General features: G+C 39.2%; 1 protein-coding gene across 4 annotated transcripts in view; it reads right to left on the bottom strand.

Moving 5' to 3' along the window:
• The window catches only part of LOC108976528 (putative fatty acyl-CoA reductase CG5065), a 126013-nt gene that overhangs the window by 45070 nt on the left and 66955 nt on the right, over positions 1–13988 (bottom strand). For 3 of the 4 annotated variants that reach the window (XM_018945705.1, XM_018945703.1, XM_018945704.1), the window contains one exon: positions 9610–9635. The exons of the other annotated variant lie outside the window; for it this stretch is intronic. The gene's annotated coding sequence lies outside the window, so the exon portion shown is untranslated. The remainder of the gene's footprint in view (positions 1–9609; positions 9636–13988) is intronic. 4 annotated transcript variants of the gene reach the window in all.

The following is a 13988-nucleotide window of genomic DNA, read 5'->3' on the forward strand; positions in this document are numbered from 1 at the left end:
AGCAACAACAAAAGCATAGCTGGTAACGTCACAGCTTGGGGCCGTGAAGCGCTACAAAATAACATTTGCACCCGACCAATTCAACCGACGAATTGCGACCGACCAAGTTACACAGCCGGCGGCGAGCCGCAGCCGCGCAGCACACGCACATAGTCAGCCATCCATCCTTTGAAGCTGCACATTTGCACGCCATCGCTGTGGCAACAGTCCTTCGTCGCGCCGTGCGTTCAATTGTCGGTCGGCTTGCCGCATTGTATTTCGATTGTTGTTGTTGTTGTTGTTACGCTTGTTGTTATTGCATTTTTGGCGCATTTTATGCATATCTATAGTACATWGTTGTGCCGGCTCGACCGTTGCACGCCACTCGCCAATTTTGCGCGATTTTTGATGCTGTCGCTCGTTGTTGTTGCTTGCAATTTCGTTTTATTTTCRCTTTTTCTTGTTTTTGTTTGTGTACTGAGTGTTTTTTGTGCTGTTTGCTGCTGCCGTGGGCATTTCGCTTTTCATATGAAATACAAAATACTCGCACTATCGCAAACACAAAGTGTTTATTGTTGTTGCTGGTGTTTTTGTTGTTGTTGTTGTTGTTACTATTTGTTACCACATTGTGTGCATTGTAGTTATTGTGGCGTGGCAGCCACTTTACACAGCGCCGACAGCGTATAAATGCCGACGCCGACGCCGCCGCCACTTACACGCGCACACACACATATGTACATACACATGCAGGCTTTTACAGGCGCTGCAGCAGAAAAACCAGCTAATAGCAATGCAATTCATACACGCGCGTATTGTTGTTGTTGTTGCTGTTACGCCACTAAATGGCTTCCTCAACGCCTCTTTTATTATGTTTTTATTTCCATTGTTAACTTTAACAGCTGATTTTGTGTCTGCATGTCTAGGTGTGTGTGCGTGCGCGCGCTCGCTTTGATATACATTTCTTCTTTATTTAATTTATTTTTCCCCCTTTCCCCCAGTAATTGTCATTCCAGAGCTTCACTACTTGTTGGTTTTGTTGTTGTTTTCATGCCATCCACATGAGTAACGGTACATTGCCGCTCTTACAACTTATTAAATAATTAGCGCGMCTTTACCACATTGGCCGCTGCCACTCGTTGCCCGCGCTAACGGTAAATACTCGCCGTTTTGCGTAGCCGCAGATGCCATAAAGGCGTGTAAAAATGTAAAACACAACAACGAAATCGGCCCACCAAAAAATTGCCAAAATTTATTTTTAAGCGTGTTAAGTGAACYGGTTTGTTAGCGCTTGGCARTTGGCTTAACGACAACAACACCAGCAATAACATGCGCGTTGAACACGTTTTCAATGCGTACGTGTGCGCATGCGCAATTGGTTTGGCAAACAGCTCATTGAGCGATTATTGTGTCAACGACTTGCGGGAGCTTCCACGCAGCAACTTGATGAGCCGGGGCCATGCACAGTGGGTCAAAACTGGAAAAAATTGGTTTATGGGTTTATTTTTTAAATGTTGACAGTTACATATATGAAGCTATTCGTTTAGGAACATAAAAATGCAATTTCAGTTTCCGCAAATATATATTTTTCGTTCCTTTTTCGGCTTTAGTTCAAAGCTGTTTTAAACAAGCTTGGCATATTTTCAGTTATATTAACACATTCATACACATATGTGTATAAAAKATAATAATTTTTGCTGCTTTAAATTACCTCTTTTATTTTTTGGTTTTGCTTCAAAAAATTTCCAAACAAGGTTGCCACCGATTTTAGTTGAAAATTAATAAACGGTATAAAAATTAAAAAAAAAAAAACTACTTCAAATTTACCTATTTATAATACAATAAATCATTATAGGCAAAATACTCGAAAAAATCATTTCACAGAGTTGCCATATGACAGTAAAAATTAAATTAAATGTCGAAATTATACATACATACATATGTACTATAAGTAGTGGTACATCCTTACTACTATATATTAACGGCTGTTTTAAAGTTTTAATATTTTCAAATTCAAATTTACATGTACATATGTATATGGTGTTGCCACTTTTATGCAATTAAGACTTGCAAGGAAAATAATATCTTCAACCACTAATTTCACATAATAAACAACAAGTAGTATTGTCACGTATAGTAGATTTTCAATAGCGTTGCCACCTTTATGCATTTTGTAAAAACTGATTGAAAATAAAAAATTTTAAATAAAATATTGCACTAAAAATGCATAACTATCTTATTTTTTTCAATTTTTTTTATTTTTCAATGATACCACAACAACTTTTTACCAAAATTTTAATGAATTTGCAGCACCGTTTGTCTTCGTCTGATCTCTTTCGCTGATTTTCGTTCATTCACAAAATTTTATGACTTGCTACATTTTTCGTCTTACATWCGCGTTCCAACTCACTCAAAATCAGTTGTTTGATAAAGAATCATAATATGACTCTACGTACAACAATGATCAGTAACTTTTCGCAGGCTTTGATCATAAATAGGAACGTGAGGTATATGGAGCATAAAAAGTAAGAGCGATAGGCCGAAATACTTTTAATGGCCACAATCGATTCGTTATTGAGGAATTCCTCGGCCGATTTTTAGAGTTTCTTCTTCCACTGATCCACAACAGCAGGTACTGGTTCGTTCGTCACTCGAACCAAAGATCTCGTGAGACTCTTCAAATTTGTGTKTGCTATTCGACAGGTCATGKTCTCCAACTCTAACTACAAACTGAAGTCAGATGGATTCTAAACTGGACTGACARACGGACAATCATCTGAAGCTTTGAAACCAGAAATTTGGTTTTTAAGTCRTTGTTAGGTGGGTTTTGCTTTATATATGCTGGAGTAGAATATTGCTGGAATATCAAATGTTCTTCATCAAAGAGGTTCTTGCTTAAGTCATGGTAATCTTCCRAAACATCCGACTAGTAAACTTTTGTCCAAGAAGTTAAGAGTGAAGAAAATCTTTAGAATCCCACCAAACCATTACAGCAACTGGTTGGTGATCGTGTTGAACTCTTGCAATAATAACTTTTGCGTCTTTAAAAGTTCTTGCGTAGAGTTTGTCGTTTTGATTATTATAACCTACTTGAACAGCGCAAATATTTTCATCTTTAAAAAGTTGTATTTTCATGTCCGGCGACCATGTGCCACTGAAAAGACTGCCTGCAGCTATTAAGTTTATTCTGATTCAAGTTCGTTTACAGATGACCAATGGACCCCTGTGTACTTCCAAGTGAAGATCATCTCGAATAAGTYTTGTCATTGATCTGGACAATATATCCAAAATTCTGGACATGATTGTCTGTGTTCTATAGCGATTTCTCTTTGATTGTATGTATATGACTGCCTCACAGAAACAATCGAATTGCTGCTATCTCACCAAATTTAATGTATGGCACTTAAGTTCATGATTTTCTTCGCTTCCTTATCCGGTCTGGAGAAAACAGAACTACCGGCGTAAYCGGTGATATTGATATCATTGTACTCAACAACCGCGCCGTTAGTTTCGCTATGCACTCTTATAGAAGACTGTTCCTGCTCGTTTAAGCTCTGCACCACGAATTATTTTCTTCAGCAATAGATTAGGGGGTYGCCTTGTCTGAAATCTCGTTTGGTATCGAACGGCTCGGAGAGTCTTCAAAAGCAGCGATGAACAGGTGRTGTGTGTCGATCATCTTTTTCAAGATTTGGCGCTTGGTGAAAGTCTGGCTGATTGCAGATTTTCCAGAACTRAAGCCACATTGATAACGTCCAATCAGTTTGTTGACGGTGGGCTTCAGTCCTTTACACAATACGCTCGAGAGAACCAGAAACGATTCTCTCCCATTTGACTCAAGCAACGCACGACTTCCGGTCTTAGACCCAGTATCCTCTGGGTACCCAAAAAACATACGTTTGAAGGCGTTCTAAGGTGAGAAGGTGAGGCAAGGTTGTTTGCTGAGTTGGGACCAGCCTCRTAAAAACATTACCAATGAAAAAAAGCGACCCGCCTTGGAGTAGTGACCTCCGTTTTGATAAGCAACATAAATAAATTTTAAAATTCAGAGGCTTCTGAAGAAGTATTCAAACAAAAAAGTGTTGGATAGTTTACTATGACTATCCTTCATAAAGCTTTGCAGCATCATAGAAATYATCCGAAYATGCTRGAGTTGGTCGAAAKSTGWTGTAATATCAAAAGTTCAMCAATTTCTTCTCTGCAAAAAAAACAAACTTTCGTTTACTTTGAGCTAATCCTTACGCCATACTTAATTCGACTTTCTTTGTATTATTACCAACAACCGTTAGTTTTTTTTTGGTATTGTTACAGCATTGATGAACGAACCACATGACAGCTGTCAATTTGCGCATGCACATGTCGATACTGACTTGACATGCCACAAGTGACCTTTGTAACTACATTCATGTAATAATATATAATGATATTTATATGTATATATATACTGTTAAATGGCTTACGCCCACTTTTAATTAGTGCGCCGCGAAACAATATCAATAGTCTGCGTTGGTTTTTTTTTTTTTTATTTAACGCCACTTTGTCATACAACCGACCGCAGCGCTGTGGCAAGCGCATAAAAACGATCTGCAAACCGCTGAAGCCGCCGCCTCCKCCTCTAACAGAGTAAACAAGCAAAAAACTACAACACTCGACACAATTGCAAATAAATATGTATGTAAAGTGRCTGTGTGTGCGAGTATCAAAGTACATACATAGTAACGCGCGCACACAATAGCTTTACAATAACAAATATTGTAGAAATAATTACATAAAGTACGACTAATTACACCTGATTGTTCACACGTCATTAACATGGCAAACAGTGGCTTACACGACCCTTACGCGCAAGCCGCTCCGCAGAGTGTAATAAATATGTCTAACACGGAGACATACCCAGCCACATAAAGCAAGCATACGAGGGCGGCCCGAAATTTTAGCCGAATCGAAGTCGTAGTTTTATATTGACCGCACASAAAATTCTTATTGKCACACGATAGAAGAGACTGTAAGAAGATGATGGGAATCCTAAGAGGTCACGGTCTGGTGGCGACACACGCCCGCAGGATGGCGTTAACAGAACGCGAAGACTGCAGGAAATGTCTAAAGCAGGTCATTAGGGAAACACTGGAGCATCTCTTGTCCCAGGCTGGCAAGCCTACGCTGTAAGCACAAGGGTTCCCAGCGGTATGATACACTGGAGAATATATTGGTAGTGAGTTCACAGAGTCTTTTTAAATGCGCGTCATCCTAAAGAATGACTACTACTCTTGGACCTAGCAACTAAACCACATCTGGTATCGCAAAGAACCGAAACTGGTCGCTTATTGCCTTAACAGTGTAAGCTAACCTAACCTTACCTTTGTATTAATCACTAGTGCTTTTGGGCGTGCCTTTAGACTTGGAAAAAATGGTATAAGAGCATTAATGCGCGGTGATTGGAGTCTTTATTTTACGAGCAAAATCGTTCAATGTATTCAAAGACCGCTTGCATGCCCTATACCGCTACTTTCCTCCGATGCCGACCGTCAAAAACTGATTTAACGAGTTTCCAAGTGATCACATAGTAATTCTTAATTTTTTTCCTCAATAGATGAGACAAGCYCAAGTGCTTCCGAAACGACTACCTCTGTGTACTACGTGACAAATAGTCCTTGATCTAGTATTAGCAAACCRCCGAGGAAAAGTTCACCGCGAGATGTTTGTAGAGCATCACAAAATACTACTTGCATTAAAACCAGGATAAATTATTGGATTTAACAAAATTGTCGGTGCAATCGGGGAAAGATTTTTTTCTGATATTTCTTGAGCGTCGATGAGACTAAGAAATAGTACTGAACTTCATCCGAAGAAGGCAAATACTATCATGGACATGAAAAGATCATAGACACCAATCTGAGGTTCATAAGGTGTAGATCACACCTCCTCCTCCTCCTCCTCATCGACCAACTGAAGGAAATCAAAACCTTAACATAACTCTATTGTTACAAACCTGAGACCAAAAAACAACACAAGTAGTGAAATGTATTCACCCGACGAATATACTCCGAAGAAGTCAAAGACTATCAAGTACTAGAAATATCATATATATAGGACATCAATCTGAAATTCTTAAAGCAACTGACTACCTGAAAGAGGTCAAAATGTTAGGATACCCCTAATGCCGAATTATTGAGCTAACAGAATGAAGCCAGCTTGCAGAAAAAAATTAATCTCTATAGGGGAAAAAGTGTTATTTAGCAATGAGAAGTTAGCAATTGTCGGATCCGCAAAATTCCAAACTCCACAAGTTTACTCGTCGGATAGATTTTTGAGTCGAGTTACTATCGACCACAGAGTCGTACTTTGAGGATCCCAAAAAAAAATAACGTATTTTTCAGGCATGTTAAAGAAATTAAAGCATCACTGGAATGAGTGCGTCGAGCTAAAATAATACGCTGTTGTGAAATAAATCACAATTTTTKGAAATTTACACATTTCACTTTTGTAGTCTAAGTACTTAACAAACCGCCCCCGTATATTTATAAGCTATACGTATGTCGAGTGCAACTCATTGCTGAGCAGGTGTTCGGGTGCGCGCGTATGTGTGTGTTTATTGGCTTAGCGAGCAAACTCCAAACATTCGTTCATGAACTCTCAACGCCATCGCCACCGCCAACAACCGTGAAATGCAGAAAATATTTTGCGAAAAATGAAAACTGCCAATTCACAGCTGATGGTATTGAACATGCAGAATTGAAAATTCCACACAAAAAAAATTATAATAATAACAGAATAAACAAGAGAAATCCGCAAACACGCAGTTGACGTCTGTTGTCGCGCAAAAACTCGGCCTTCAATKACTAACTTTAACCTCTTTGAGCAGTGAAATAATATTAGAAATAATAGTCTTTGATTGGCCATCAATGTCATGGCCATTTGGACCAGCATACGAAAATTGCTATTGATTTRATTGCTTATATTTGTTTAGAAAACGGGGCTTAAAATAAGTTGAACTCATGTGCGCATTTCCGGTTGTTTTCTGGGAAGTTTTTTTTAATACCCCCAATGAGATTGGATACAGAAATCATAAAGCAATTCCAAGTTGTTCTGAATTGTGACAATATTATTGTTGTTTTTGACAGTTGACAGTTCTTACCGAGAACACCCTCACTGCACTATGCATTCCAACAGGTATAATCATTGGTGAACTTCAACTCCGCAAGATGATTACCGCTGCTATCGTTCGCTTCATCCTGGCTGGAAGAAACGCGAAACTCCGCCCTAATTTCCCAGCCGCAGCAGCTGTTTTAGCTAATTAGCGCGACAGCTTACGCCTTTCTGATCGCTGTGATCGCGGAATAAGCGATCTCRATTTGGAGATTCGGCAAATGATGAATCAACACAAGAGGACCAAATGTGTAGAGCACCTGAAGACGTGCAACCTCTCCTCCAGCTTAAGAAAGTTKAAGAAGTTTAAGACTTCTGTCAAGGCCTAATCTGAAATAACATGATGCCCGAACAAAAATTTTCCTGCGAGGGGACGATCCTCGTAGCGTTGGACTTGTGATGTATTTTAATATTGCAATCAATAGCGTTAAAAATCCCTAAATTTTTTGGTCAATAACCCTAATATTTTAGGTATGACTTTCGACAGCCTGTGCTCCTTCACTCCTCACACGATCGCGATTATTGCTCAAGTACAGAACCGCAACAAAATCTTGAAGTCGCTAGTCGGCAGCACATGAAAAAAAGACAAAGAAAGGTTGTTGACAACATACAAGGTAATCTGCCGGCCGGTTCTTAAGTAAGCGACACCAATTCGGTCGCTTGGATGAAGTGAAACATAGACAAGAAAGCTCCAGACTTGTCAGAACTTGCCTCTTGATATCTTCCATCGAACACCTGCATACTGAGGCCCGCATGGCCCCAGTTAAAAAACATAATAAACCTTCTTGGAGCGAAACCATTCATAGTGGAGCCATTAACACCTTTACCGACTCAGTCTCAGCGAATGACGTACTTGGTGTCAAACCACCATYCATTGTAGGCGAAGAGCTCGAGTTGCCGCGAGAAACGAGAGTGGCCACTGCACAGCTTTATTCCGGACACTGTAGCCGGTTTAACTCCTAATTATTTAGAATCGACCCTAACAAATCACATATATGTATGCCTTGCAAACCCTACACAACTGACACCCCTCTCCCTATGGTCCGACCGCGTTGAAATAGCACGTTTTCTGGGACTATCGGCTGAGATGACCTCGATAACAACTAATCTAATTCTTACCATGCTAACGGGGATTAGAACATCAACAGATTGACAGACTGATAAAGGRAAATTATTTATGTGGGTTTTGAGGATCACTCTAATATATTTTATATCGAAGTTATCGCACATTTTTTGTGATTAACAGTAGTTGAAGAAGTTCTTTTGCATTTTGTCAATAGATATCATTGCAGACGAATATCTCCAGTGCTACCAATCACATTGTGTCATAGGATACAGTGTTGGAAAGGTGAGATTTTAAGCTTCATTTAACCAAAATAAATTAAATTCGGGGAATTTGAAAAAATTTTACAGAACAAATTTTTCAAAATGAGTGAAAATAATGAATAACGCTATATTTTGAAAATTTTGTATAAAAAAAGGGAAGAATGCCACGCAAGCCACCAACGAAACTTGTGGAGTTTACAGATACGATGCTCTATCAGTTCGTGTAGAACAACAATGGTTCGCTTGCTTCCATTCTGGAAATTTCGATGTGAAAGATGCACCTCGCTGTGGTCGACCTATCGTTGAAAAAGTCGATGAAATTCTGGAAAAGGTTGACCAGAATCGTCACATAGGCAGCCATGACATTGCTAAGGAACTTAACATTCAGCATCAAACGGGTTTGAACCATTTGAAAAAGTCTGGCTACAAAAAGAAACTCGATATTTGGGCAGCACAAGAATTGTCTGTGAAAAATTTAATGGACCGAATTAACGTCTGCAATTCTTTGCTGAAACGAAATGAAATCGAACCATTTCCAAAGCGAATGGCTACAGTTGACGAAAAATGGATCAAATACGATCATAATGTTCGAAAAAGATCATGGTCCAAGCGTGCTGAGTATTTTGTGGGATTGGAAAGGAATTATTCACTATGTGCTGCTCCAGCCTGGTCGAGCAATTGATTCTACATTTTACTATCAACATCTGATGAGATTGAAGCAAGCAATCGAAAAAAATGGCCAGATCTGATCAACAGAAAGGGCTTCGGCTTCCATGAGAACAACGCTACAACTTGACTGTAAAATTGTGATGCAACCACCATRTAGCCCTGACCTTACACCGTCTTATTAGCTTTTRTTTYGGTCAATGCAGAACTACCTTAACGGAGTAAAGTTGGCTGCAAGAGAAGCCTGTGAAAATKACTTGTCGCAGTTTTACGACGAGAAACCAGAAAAGTWKTACACTGATRTAATAATGTCTCTTACGGAAAAATGGCAAAAATTGGTCGACCAAAATWGTAAWTAAAGTTCATTATAAATATAAAAAATTAAGTTGAAGTTTGATTTGAAATACSAAAAGACTTTTTCGACTACTCAATATATTGTAGTTATGTAATATAAAAGTTAAATCTTAACCAAGCTTAACTATCTTACAAACTTACATTTAGTTTAATGGCTCCTTTCAACGCTGAAATTAAAATTGATATAAGARAATATTAATAAAATTTCAAAAACATTTTAAAGTATTTTTTTTTAATTGTTTCATATAAAAATATTTAACATTATCCCATTGGCCAACAACCGACCGACTTTGATAATTTATAATAAACGAACACTTAAATATTACGAATTGACTAATTGTTGCAATAAACTGCACGAACTTCAACTCCTGCCCAAGTGCTGGCCGACTTAGTTCGCAGCTAGTCTTGTTGACCATCAAACTGGTTTCAAATAGTTTCATTTGTGTAATGGCCCATGTAGCCTGACAATGATACCGTAGCAAAGAGCTTTGCAAAAGTCTTCGAATCGAGTTCAAAGTCTTAACCTAACATTTCATGCGATTGTCACAGATTCAAGGCACACGTTCGCATCGATTTCAGTTGAGCGAAGTGATATGACTGACCCTGCTCTGCAAGGTAAATGACAAGGTTGTCTAATTGCAAGGCAATTAAGGCACACAAAGAGTCGCAGAAGAAGTGTGGAATTTATGTAGAACACATTGTTGTTGTCGAAGCCGTAGGTCAGCGTTTATCACTTGTGACAATAAAATATTTTTATCGCCTTGCTGAGCGTGCTTATTGAAATTATATTAGGTTTATTTGGATGTTCAGCACATGACATCACAGCTTTAGTGAAAATTAGACAAATAAACAATATGAATTGAGTGAGGAAGGATTGACAGCAGGCGGAGGTGAATTTTAAGCAACGGTACTTGAAGCGCTTAGTTAATGTTTTATTTCTTCATGCAATGCAAGGCTATCCTCWGACATCATCACAGCCGGAAGCAGACAATCACTGCACTGCAAGTAAATCAAATATTATATTATATAGAGTATTATCAGTCCTCATTTTTCCTTCAATCAGCATCACTTAACGTGAGTCACTTAAGTGCTTACTATCTTAACCTAATCCGTCTGTCAGACTTTTCGAAGATTTCATTGACTATCTCTTTTAGCGAATTACATATTCACTCAACTGGCGTTGTTTTCAAAGGAATGGCACTTATGGCAATCGCATCAGCTGTTTCGTTTCCAGGAACGATGTATACGGATACAAGGTTCGTTCCAAAGTAAACAGGACTTTTTGAATGTAGTGCGCCCTAGTGGCGCCATTTGTGCGTCGACTGGGGCGTTAAAGTCTGCCATCTTTCATTTGCCCATTTCATGACATTTCATAGATTGGAAGTGAAGCTGCTGCGTTTTAAGTGTCAGTATGTTTATGTTATCGGTGCGAAAATGAGCTTCGAACAAAGAGTCAACATTAAATTTTGTTTCAAAATTGGTAAAATTTTTGCCGAAACGKTTCAATTGATGAAACAAGTTTATGGCGATAATTGCCTGGTTAGTTCCGCACAAATTGACTGACGATCAAAAATTGTTCTCATCGATCTACGCTTGTGATCGATTATTTGACAAAAAATCACATTTTAACCTTTAACCACTCCCCGTATTCAMCTGATATTGCATCGTGCGACATCTTCCTTTTCGGAAGCCCATGAAAGGAAAGCGCTATGCAGACGTAGAGACCATTCTAAAGGCTCATACCGGCCCACTAAAACACTCGTTCGACATGCTTTTGCACCGTTACAAAAGCTGTATTGAAGCAGAAGCAGACTATTTTGAATAAAATAAATTGATTTTGCCGAAAAAATCATTTGTTCTGTTTTTTTTTTTTTTAAGTCCTTTTTACTTTAGTATTGCCTGTACCTTGCACCTTTTACTGGTATTATTTATGTCGTTTCTGCGTTATTAGCTTGCTCAGCAGCTTTCCTGACCACAAAGCTGGCTTTAAGGGTCGCCAGAGATCTAGCTCCGTGAAATAGATACAGGAGTCTACTTCATTAACCATTTCTGAATATCCGCTTGTGTGCCACAGTCGCTTCAACAGTTTCCTGTAYGAGATTTTGCTGGSCGTAAAGTAARATTGRCATGACTACCGCTGTGCAATACCAATGCGTAAGGACAGATAGGCCACATGTTGACTCAAGCAACTTTTTACAGCCTCTCTTCAACCTTGAGCTTCCTATCCTGAATYTCTTCCAGGTACTTGGCATGATCCTTAGTGGTTAAATCTGCYCAGTTCAGTCTTGATTCATTCTTACAGCCAATATTGCCATAARAGAGGCAGTACACCAGCTGAACAGTTCCTGATCACGTTAATCTGAACTATACGGTCTCGTGTAAAAGCCTCCGGTCTAAAAGTATGCGAGCCATTTTCAAGTACGAGTCAAAGACGCGGTCAACACATTCATGAATCAACCCGCCAAAATAATAAAAGAAAGGGTAAATGCATACAAAGTGAAATGAAAGTATCAAATTTTTATCGACACTAAAAGGAAATGAGTTCATTCATTGCATACTTTACGGGTTTGGAAAAACCTCWGCCTGAAAACGGGTATGAAAATTGATTTTCGGTCAAAATGAGGTTGCGTAAATACGCACAAAATTTATGCAATGTTATTGATATGTGTATAGGTGCATATACACACATACAAGTACATATGTAATACATGTTATACATATATATTATACATACATACTCCTTAAGGCAACCACGTACATGTTTTATGTCCAAGTAAACGTTTTTCGCCGCATTTATTATTAACCTCACTTGCACCATAAACCAACACACACACGCACACATACATATGCATACTCACACATAGCAAGGGCCTTACTTTCTGATTCATTCCAGTTGATCGCCTGCCATTCATGCATTACCGTTATCGCAATTGCTCTTACAATTGACATTGCGATTGCTTTTGCCATTTGTGTTGAGTTGGTGGTTGTTGTTATGCTCTGCGCAACAACGACAATGGCGATAAACTGCCTAAAGCAGAGCATCAAAATAATAACCACGTCTGCGTGCCGCATAAAAATAGTGTCATTTAACGCTGSCGCGAAAGTCAACTGCCGCTATTGACAAACTACAATGCCGCATGTGCATGTATTTGTACAACAACGTACTCACTACACCGCCAAACGAGCGACCAATCGGGTCTATGGCAACTGCGGCGCTGCCGGCGTCGCTGCTGCGTTGCGCCGCCACTAATATTGCATTACAACCAAAGCTATTATAATTTTATTTTTACAGCTAGGCAATCAAGCGGCAGCAACAGCAACAATAACAACTACAACTACTACAACAAAGTAAGTGGCAATAAAAGCCATAACCATAGCAGCAGCAACAACAAATGCCACACTTATTAATCCCTATGCACAATTTGCCCGGCTCGTCAAAGCGTCAACCGTTGTGGACAACAACAAAAATAGTATGTATGTGTAGGTGGGTGTGCGCTGGCGTGCCCAGCAAGCACGAAGAGCGGTTTTATATGAATTTTGATTTATTTTATTTGCCAAAGATAAATGGTTATGCAATTTATTTGGGTTATCAAAAGGATACATTTGGCRGTTGATTGCGTAAAAGTGTAATTGTTTTCGGCTAACGGTTGTTTGTGTTGGCATTAGGGCAGCGAAGGGCCTATAGACTTTATACGAAATGTAGAAAAGTCCGATTGATGCTGAGAATTTATTGAAATATTTTAACGAAAACGAGCAGGATTGGGTTTGAATATGTCGGAAATCGATACACATAGGTAATGAATCTATTATAAAACATAATTTTTACTTATATAAAAATATRCAATGGGCGTGGCAAATCTAAGGTTTCATATCTCGAAAGCTGTGTCAGCGATTTAGGCAAATTATGTCTACGGATTGAGTTATCCAATTATTAATGCAGAAAAACTAACAATATATTTGAAAATTTTAACGGACTCAAGTTGTAAAAGAATACTGGATGTAGAGCAGTTAATAAATACTGTCTTCCCGACTGAACASCTTTTGTAGGAACAGAAACTGGCCGCCCCTACTTCTTCTTCTTTACTGGGGTAGAAACCGCTTACGCGATTATAAACGAGTTAACAACAGCGCGCCAAGCAAGGTGGCGACGTTTGGAAATTCCAAGCGCAGCCAAATCCTTCTSCACCTGGTTTTTTCAATGGAGTGGAGCTCCTCCTCTTCCTTTGCTTCCCGCAGCGCATATTGCGTGGAATGGAGTGCTTTCGTCCGTATTTAGCCAGCGCATCCGCTATCTGTTAGTTCGCTGAACTACGTAAATATCGGCGTCTATCTCATCCAGTTCATCGTTTCATCGAATGAGATATTCGCCGTGACCAACTCGCAAAGAACCATACATTTTCCGCAGAAACTTCCACTCGAAAACTCGTAATGTCGACTCATCAGATGTTGTCAGCGTCCACGAGTGACTTATAGAATTTGCACCTACAGATAGTCTTGTATAATGCTCAAAGCGCTTCGTC

Source organism: Bactrocera latifrons, unplaced genomic scaffold (genome assembly GCF_001853355.1).
Source record: "Bactrocera latifrons isolate USDA-ARS-PBARC rearing strain unplaced genomic scaffold, ASM185335v1 scaffold_77, whole genome shotgun sequence".
NCBI lineage: Eukaryota > Metazoa > Arthropoda > Insecta > Diptera > Tephritidae > Bactrocera > Bactrocera latifrons.